The following is a 7,724-nucleotide window of genomic DNA, read 5'->3' as shown; positions in this document are numbered from 1 at the left end:
AATGTGCTGCACGAATGCGTGAGGATTCTCTACCGCCCATATTCGCACATTGTGTCTGTTCACTTCACCATTAAGAAAAAAATGTTGCTTCATCACTGAAAACAAGTTTCGCACTGAACGCATCCTCTTCCACGAGCTGTTGCAACCGCGCCGAAAATTCAAAGCGTTTGACTTTGTCATCGGGTGTCAGGGCTTGTAGCAATTGTAAACGGTAAGGCCTCTGCTTTAGCCTTTTCCGTAAGATTTTCCAAACCGTCGGCTGTGGTACGTTTAGCTCCCTGCTTGCTTTATTCGTCGACTTCCGCGGGCTACGCGTGAAACTTGCCCGCACGCGTTCAACCGTTTCTTCGCTCACTGCAGGCCGACCCGTTGATTTCCCCTTACAGAGGCATCCAGAAGCTTTAAACTGCGCATACCATCGCCGAATGGAGTTAGCAGTTGGTGGATCTTTGTTGAACTTCGTCCTGAAGTGTCGTTGCACTGTTATGACTGACTGATGTGAGTGCATTTCAAGCACGACATACGCTTTCTCGGCTCCTGTCGCCATTTTGTCTCACTGCGCTCTCGAGCGCTCTGGCGGCAGAAACCTGAAGTGCGGCTTCAGCCGAACAAAACTTTATGAGTTTTTCTACTTATCTGTAGTGTGTCGTGACCGTACGTCAATGAATGGAGCTACAGTGAATTTATGAAAGCGCTTCAATCATTTGTAATAGCCCTGTAGTATTGTCACAATACTGCATCATCATAAGTATCACCCATGCGTCATTCCATCAAGAGTAATGGCGCCCATTCCCATAAACGGTAATGTTTTGTGAATGGTCACGTCAACAAATGCAAACGACCCGCACGTTCTCTTCCGAGGTGCTATTTACCTATGAGACTGCATTCACAAACCATGCGTTAACCGGCATAAAATGTATTGTTGGGGTGTAGACAATCCCCACTGCTTACGGCAAGTTGACCATCTACGACCTTGCTCGGTTAATGTGTGGTGTGTCATAATGCGGAACAAACTCATTTGTCCGCATTTTATCGACGGTACGTTGAATGAACGCAAATATCAGAACGTTTTTTTGAATGGGAACTACTAGTACTACTGTAGGATGTTGGCCTGGACGTTCGACAACGTATGTGGTTTTAGGATGAAAGTTGCCCGGCGCATTACGCAATTATGAAATTACCGTGACCATACATCACCTTCGTAGGAAACAAGCCTCAGTGAAAAGAAAGGATAAAGATCCGAAAAGGACCGGGATCCGCCTATCCAAGAAGCCCAGGGAGACCGCATGGACGGGCCTGCTTGTGGACTTGCATCGGAGAATAAAGAGAGACGTGAAAGAGTGGGGGGGGGATCACGTTACCGTGCGCCAAGCCTTCCTTTGTCCTACGTAGGATCCGGAAGGGAGTATAGGACGATAGAAGACGGGTGGAGGAAAACGAAATCGATCATAGGCGGCTAAAACTCAGAGGCAAACAGAGGGATTTTGATTACTAGTCAAAGATGCTACCCGTATACCACAGGTACGGGTATAAACAGTTGCCTGATGTGTGAATCGAAGCAGACCTTAGCTATTAGTTAATCAGACCACCAACAGACACGTTTTAAATTTGTGCCGGACAAGATGTTTAGGATTCCAGCGAGATTAGAACCCAGAGCAACAGAGTGAGCAATGACAGCAATGTGACTAAGTATAATTTCGTGTGGCTTAATCGGTCGAACGAGTATATAGAGGGTCTAAACAAGGGCGAGGTACTTGTAGACAATATTATGGAAATGGAAGAGGATGTAGATTAAGATGAAATGGGAGATAAGATACTGCGTGAAGAGTTTGACAGAGCACTGAAAGACCTGAGTCGAAACAAGGCCCCGGGAGTAGACAACATTCCATTAGAACTACTGACGGCCTTGGGAGAGCCAGTCCTGACAAAACTGTACCATCTGGTGAGCAAGATGTATGAACCAGGCGAAATACGCACAGACTTCAAGAAGAATATAATAATTCCAATCCCAAAGAAAGCAGGTGTTGACAGATGTGAAAATTACCGAACTATCAGTTTAATAAGTCACAGCTGCAAAACACGAATTATTTACAGACGAATCGAAAAGCTGGTAGAAGCCGACCTCGGGGAAGATCAGTTTGGATTCCGTAGAAATATTGGAACACGTGAGGCAATACTGACCTTACGACTTACCTTAGAAGAAAGATTAAGGAAAGGCAAACCTACGTTTCTAGCATTTGTAGACTTAGAGAAAGCTTTTGACAATGTTGACTGGAATACTCTCTTTCAAATTCGAAAGGTGGCAGGGGTAAAATACAGAGAGCGAAAGGCTATTTACAATTTGTACAGAAACCAGATGGCAGTTATAAGAGTCGAGGAGCTTGAAAGGGAAGCAGTGGTTGGGAAAGCAGTGAGACAGGGTTGTAGCCTCTCCCCGATGTTATTCAATCTGTATATTGAGCAGGCAGTAAGGGAAACAAAAGAAAAATTCGGAGTAGGTATTAAAATCCATGGAGAAGAAATAATAACTTTGAGGTTCGCCGGTGGAATTGCAATTCTGTCAGAGACAGCAAAGGACTTGGAAGAGCAGTTAGAAGGGAATGGACAGTGTCTTGAAAGGAGGAGATAAGATGAACATCAACAAAAGCAAAACGAGGATAATGGAATGTAGTCGAATTAAGTCGGGTGATGCTGAGGGAATTAGATAAGGAAATGAGACACTTAAAGTTGTAAAGGAGTTTTGCTATTTGGGGAGCAGAATAACTGATGATGGTCGAAGTAGAGAAGATATAAAATGTGTTTCTGAAGAAAGTGTTTCTGAAGAAGAGAAATTTGTTAACATCGAATGTAGATTTAAGTGTCTGGAAGTCGTTTCTGAAAGTATTTTTATGGAAGTGAAACATGGACGATAAATAGTTTGGACAAGAAGAGAATAGAAGCTTTTGAAATGTGGTGCTACAGAAGAATGCTGAAGATTAGATGGGTAGATCACGTAATTAATGAGGAAGTACTGAATAGGATTGGGGAGAAGAGAAGTTTGCGGTACAACTTGACTAGAAGAAGGGATCGGTTGGTAGGACATGTTCTGAGGCATCAAGGGAGGGCAGCGTGGAGGGTAAAAATCGTAGAGGGAGACCAAGAGATGAATACACTAAGCAGATTCAGAAGGATGTAGGTTGCAGTAAGTACTGGGAGACGAAGAAGCTTGCGCAGGATAGGGTAGCATGGAGAGCTGCATCAAACCATTCTCAGGACTGAAGACCACAACAACAACAACATAATCGCTCGATGGAGGTTTCTCAATTGTACAGCATTTCAGCGACTTGCGTGATCCTTATCAACGTTAGTTATCGAACCGGGGAAAGGAGACTACAGTTTAACGTGGAATCCGAACCAGGTGTCGTTGCTGGGGACTCCTCACATCTTTTGAGAGGTTGTAAATGTCCGTGGTCCGGCGCGGTTTGAATCCCGCGATCTCCCAATTTCCAGGCACGCGCATTACTTCAACACCACCAGCCTCGACAGCAATGTGACGCATCATTGCGAGACAGCAGAGTTCGCTTCCGCGTCTCTGGACGAGCGCCTGTGCAGGTAAACGCGGAGCACGGAGAGGGGGTACAGCAGGTACTGGCAGGGGTTAGAGGTACTGGGCGCTGGTACGTGCTGCCGGCTGCAGCAGCCGCCGCCGTATTTTCGGTCAGTAACGAGTAGCGGCGTGGGAGCGCCTCCCGCGGTCATAAATCCCGGCCACCTGTAATTCGGCGTGACCCGCCGTGGAGGTCATGCGCCGTAATTATAGAGCCCGCGCGGCAGCCAATATCCCGCCACACGGCGATCAACAAACCGGCGCTACCGCAGCCGATGCACAGCCACCCCCTCGGGGGTTGCGGCGTATGGCGTCCCTCCAATCCGCTCCACTCCTTTCCTTTCTACTCCTCTCCATCTGCGGCGGAAGGCGGCCACTCCGTCCCTAGCCACTGAGCGTACGCTGCGCGTCGCCGCAACGTGACCTCCAACGGAAGGTGGTCTTACTTCGCCAGGAGGGGCTACTGTCGCGAAGAGACTCAGTTGTGTTTCCGTCTGGTTTATGACACATAGGAAGTACAGACATTAGCTAGCAGTGAGCACTGATTTACAGGGTGTTACAAGAAGGTACGGCCAAACTTTCAGGAAACATTCCTCACACACAAAGAAAGAAAATATGTTATGTGGACATGTGTCCGGAAACGCTTACTTTCCATGTTACAGCTCATTTTATTACTTCTCTTCAAATCACATTAATCGTGGAATGGAAACACACAGTAACAGAACGTGCCAGCGTGACTTCAAACACTTTGTTACAGGAAATGTTCAAAATGTCCTCCATTAGCGAGGATACGTGCATCCACCCTCCGTCGCATGGAATCACTGATGCGCTGATGCAGCCCCTGGAGAATGGCGTATTGTATCAGCCGTCCTCAATACGAGCACGAAGAGTCTCTACATTTGGTACCAGGACTGCGTAGAAATGAGCTTTCAAATGCCCCCATAAATGAAAGTCAAGAAGGTTGAGGTCAGGAGAGCGTGGAGGCTATGCAATTGGTCCGCCTCTACCAATCCATCGGCCACGGAATCTGTTGTTGAGAAGCATACGAACACTTCGACTGAAATGTGCAGGAGCTCCATCGTGCATGAATCACATGTTGTGTCGTACTTCTAAAGGCACATGTTCTAGCAGCACAGGTAGAATATCCCGTATGAAATCATGATAACGTACTCCATTGAGCAGTACATACTGACGAAACTAAAATGAGCTCTAACATGGAAATTAAGCGTTTCCGGACACATGTCCACATAACATCTTTTCTTTATTTGTGTGTGAGGAATGTTTCCTGAAAGTTTGGCCGTACCTTTTTGTAACACCCTGTATATCAAAGGAGGAAGTTGAAAATTTGTGCCAGACCGGAATTCGACCGTGGATCTCCTGTGTACTAAGTAGATAGGCTGACCACTACGCCTTCCGGACACAGGGATCACCACAACCGCACGGAATACCCTAGCACGCCTCCTGTAAGACCCAACCTCAACTCATGCCACACACTGCTGATGAAGTAAGTGCCACTGCTCATTAGCCTCGTCACTCGCAGTATCTCGCCGATCTCCGCAAGAGTTCGAGTATGTCCTAAGAACAGACACCACATATAAACTACAATTAAGGCGATGACAGCCAATGATACCTTCGGTGCAGATGCACACCAAGCTCAAACTACACTCCTGGAAATTGAAATAAGAACACCGTGAATTCATTGTCCCAGGAAGGGGAAACTTTATTGACACATTCCTGGGGTCAGATACATCACATGATCACACTGACAGAACCACAGGCACATAGACACAGGCAACAGAGCATGCACAATGTCGGCACTAGTACAGTGTATATCCACCTTTCGCAGCAATACAGGCTGATATTCTCCCATGGAGACGATCGTAGAGATGCTGGATGTAGTCCTATGGAACGGCTTGCCATGCCATTTCCACCTGGCGCCTCAGTTGGACCAGCGTTCGTGCTGGACGTGCAGACCGCGTGAGACGACGCTTCATCCAGTCCCAAACATGCTCAATGGGGGACAGATCCGGAGATCTTGCTGGCCAGGGTAGTTGACTTACACCTTCTAGAGCACGTTGGGTGGCACGGGATACATGCGGACGTGCATTGTCCTGTTGGAACAGCAAGTTCCCTTGCCGGTCTAGGAATGGTAGAACGATGGGTTCGATGACGGTTTGGATGTACCGTGCACTATTCAGTGTCCCCTCGACGATCACCAGTGGTGTACGGCCAGTGTAGATCGCTCCCCACACCATGATGCCGGGTGTTGGCCCTGTGTGCCTCGGTCGTATGCAGTCCTGATTGTGGCGCTCACCTGCACGGCGCCAAACACGCATACGACCATCATTGGCACCAAGGCAGAAGCGACTCTCATCGCTGAAGACGACACGTCTCCATTCGTCCCTCCATTCACGCCTGTCGCGACACCACTGGAGGCGGGCTGCACGATGTTGGGGCGTAAGCGGAAGACGGCCTAACGGTGTGCGGGACCGTAGCCCAGCTTCATGGAGACGGTTGCGAATGGTCCTCGCCAATTACCCCAGGAGCAACAGTGTCCCTAATTTGCTGGGAAGTGGCGGTGCGGTCCCCTACGGCACTGCGTAGGTTCCTACGGTCTTGGCGTGCATCCGTGCGTCGCTGCGGTCCGGGCCCAGGTCGACGGGCACGTGCACCTTCCGCCGACCACTGGCGACAACATCGATGTACTGTGGAGACCTCACGCCCCACGTGTTGAGCAATTCGGCGGTACGTCCACCCGGCCTCCCGCATGCCCACTATACGCCCTCGCTCAAAGTCCGTCAACTGCACATACGGTTCACGTCCACGCTGTCGCGGCATGCTACCAGTGTTAAAGCCTGCGATGGAGCTCCGTATGCCACGGCAAACTGGCTGACACTGACGGCGGCGGTGCACAAATGCTGCGCAGCTAGCGCCATTCGACGGCCAACACCGCGGTTCCTGGTGTGTCCGCTGTGCCGTGCGTGTGATCATTGCTTGTACAGCCCTCTCGCAGTGTCCGGAGCAAGTATGGTGGGTCTGACACACCGGTGTCAATGTGTTCTTTTTTCCATTTCCAGGAGTGTATTACGGGAACTGGTGAAGTGCCGCGAATTCAAAATGGATCAAATGGCTCTGAGCACTATGGGACTTAACATCTGAGGTCATCAGCCCCTACAACTTAGAGCTACTTAAACCTAACTAACCTAAGGACATCACACACATCCATGCCCGAGGCCGGATTCGAACCTGCGACCGTAGCGGTCACGCTGTTCCAGACTGAAGCGCCTAGAAGCGCTTGGCCACACCAGCCGGCTGTGCCGCGAGTAATGAGGCAAGGGCATTACAGCAGTAGTGTTTGTTGTAAGTTGAGAATTTGGCTTTGACGTGAGGCTTGGTCTGTGCGGCTGAGGCGATCACTGTGTCTAGATGGCGTAGTGGTCAGCACATCTGCTTACTAAGCAGGAGACCCTGGTTCGAATCCGGGTCCAACAAAAATTTTCGCTTTGCCCCATTGCTACTAATGAATGCTCAATCGCAGCTAATATCCTTTACTTTATGTTTTTATTTATAGTAGTTGTAGGATTAAAACCGATGTCTGTTCTTTCGGACATGTCTAAAAGAACAGAGACCATATATATCATCAAGGTGATCTGTCTACTCTGTTGCCACCATACGCTTACGTGGCCGAGATTACTAAGACACGCCCTGTAACACAGCACTCGATTCGGAGATAACCGGTTCGAATCCTAATAATGGAACAAATATTCATCGCTAGTGGGCGCACCGGACAAATGAAATCAGTTACCCCAGGAAACAACACACTAATATCATATCGCACCGACACTAGATTTGATAGGGCCGTCAGTATAGCCAGGAAGACTGTCCATACGCAACTGAAGTGCGAGGGGCGTTCAATAAGTAATACAACATTTTTTGCTCGGACAATTTCGGTTGAAAAAAAATGCGGAATTTGTTCTGAGACATCGCTGAATATTCCCACTTCAGCCCCTATGATAAAGGAAGCTCGTTCCTAGTAGAAAGCGGCCGTTGACGTTCATTTGGTGGAAAACCAGAGCATCGCAGAACCGTAGGCGCTAGGAGAATATCTACGGAGACCTGGCAGTGAATAAAAGCACGG

General features: G+C 48.7%; 1 non-coding gene across 1 annotated transcript; it reads left to right on the top strand.

Moving 5' to 3' along the window:
* Positions 1-7,005: 7,005 nt before the first annotated feature.
* Positions 7,006-7,078, top strand: Trnas-acu (transfer RNA serine (anticodon ACU)). Its single transcript has one exon. It is a non-coding gene; the product is annotated as a tRNA-Ser (tRNA).
* The last annotated feature ends 646 nt before the right edge of the window (positions 7,079-7,724 follow it).

The sequence above is a fragment of the Schistocerca nitens genome, chromosome 9, assembly GCF_023898315.1.
Source record: "Schistocerca nitens isolate TAMUIC-IGC-003100 chromosome 9, iqSchNite1.1, whole genome shotgun sequence".
Taxonomy (NCBI): Eukaryota; Metazoa; Arthropoda; class Insecta; order Orthoptera; family Acrididae; genus Schistocerca; species Schistocerca nitens.
Note: the sequence above shows the minus strand (reverse complement) of the source record. Positions and strands in the feature narration are given on the sequence as shown.